This window comes from Acanthisitta chloris, unplaced genomic scaffold, assembly GCF_000695815.1.
Source record: "Acanthisitta chloris isolate BGI_N310 unplaced genomic scaffold, ASM69581v1 scaffold35116, whole genome shotgun sequence".
NCBI lineage: Eukaryota > Metazoa > Chordata > Aves > Passeriformes > Acanthisittidae > Acanthisitta > Acanthisitta chloris.
Genome location: NW_008680383.1, coordinates 22,849 through 24,853, shown reverse-complemented (window position 1 = coordinate 24,853; position 2,005 = coordinate 22,849).

The window sequence follows — 2,005 nt, the reverse complement described above, 5'->3', positions numbered from 1 at the left end:
CCACCTCTGCTGATCCAGTCGTAGCCTTGCCGCTTGCTTGCAGCATCCTTGATCAGCAAATGAAGCCTCTGACCATAATTTGCCCAACAGTGCTGGCAGTCTGGGTCTCACCTGCCTGAACAGGTGCTCTGGTCTCTCCAGAAGAGCTATAACCACTCTCCTTGCTGGGATGGGGCAGCATTGATCTTCTGGGGCTCCCATGACTCAAAGTTTCAAAATGACTCCTTGATGTCTGGGAGAGAGTGGCCAAAGAAGTGGCAAAGTTGGTTTCCTGGGGTTCTGAGAACTGTTTTCATATTCACTTCTGCCAGTAAAGAATTAAAAATGTTACTTTGTTTGTATCCATATTTTTTATAAAGCATGGACCTCTTTAAGGAAATTCCCACAAACCCACATGTTCAAAAGCCACACATCATTTTTCCTTATTAGAGCATGCTATTATCCCATGTAATCTCTGGATTATAACTAATATAGCTGCACCTAATTATTGAGTTAGCTACAGGTGAGAAGGAGCTTATTTTTAATGAGATTTTTGTTTGAGGGAAATGAGTAGATTCTCCAAATGGCATGGCCTTTCATCCAGAGTTAGTCACCAAGAACTAGGTATTGTAGTGATGGAGGTTGTGGGGGTTCGTTGGGGTTTTATTTCCAAATATAATGCAAAATGTAATGTGTGGTAGCTTGGCTGACTGCTCAGGAGTAGAGAGTGCTGTGTGAGAAGAGGCTTTCAGTGTTTTACTAGGATTCCAAAATGTGTGAATCTTGAAGTGCAGACAATAGTGCAGAGGCGGTGATGCTTTGGAGGCAGTGATGTGGCAATGAAGTCACTCCTGGGCATCTGGAAGAGACGCACTGTATCTATCTAGTGTGTCAGAATCCCCTAGAACAGTGTACAGGTACAGCTTGTGACCAGCCCCAAATGAAGATTCTGATCTAAAGCAGACTCATCCTGCTGTGCCATTAACCATTTTCTTCCTCACCTAGCTGGCATTAATGCTTGGGATACTTCAACCAAAATCTCTTTGCTGGTCTCAGTGAGATGGAAGAGCAATACATTCTCACTATAAAATTAGATTCAGAACTTGGAGCCAAATTTAGTCCTAAACATCATTTATGAGTTTGTCCAAATGCAGACGAATAGTTTTCCCACTATTATGGAAATAACTTGTTTACTTGCCATCTGGTGATTATACATTATTATTATACATTATTTTCTTTTTTCCCCTTCAAGATAAAATGAAGATATTTTGATTAGCAACTACAGTAAAATGTGACTGATTTGTGAGAGTTGCTGTTTGCCAAGTACATTTCTGCAGCACAAGTGCTGTTTGTTATGACATTGTACTGAGTCACTTGTTGATGCTATTTGAGGGAGAAAATTTAGTTAAAGAAACTGGAACAGGATGTTCATTTTATTTCAGTACTTGTAATCCTGAGTCATCTCAGATAGCTGATGAAATACAGCACCTCACATTTTAGAGTGGGCTTCTCTTAACATAATTTGGGGATGCTGTAATTTGATAGAGTGTGGAAAAATACACAGAGCAGATTTTATGCAGAGAGGTTTATTTTAGTTGTCACTCTCTGTTGAAGCACTCAAACTTTGCATATCTATGGCACATTACCATGTCTTTAAATATTTTGTACTTAGGGTGAGACGAGCCAAGGTGTAGATAGCACACGGCTGTGCAGGTACTGGGATTTTGAGGACTCCATCTCAAATCTCTGGGTTCTGACTGTGGAGATCAATTAGGTTGATCCTGGCCACCTCCTGGTTTGCTTCCACTGCAAAAATAAGAAGTCCAGGGGTGTTTGGTTGTGTGCATGGAAAGTAAGGAACCTGTGGGACAGTTATTTCTTGTGTCAGAGGTGGAATTCAAATACTAAGTGAAATATACTTTTATGCAAGCCTGTTCTCTCGTGATTGTGATTATTAAAGCATCTATCAGAGCAGTATGAACCATCAAATGTGTATTATTTGTATGAATTTGTTAATTATAGTAAG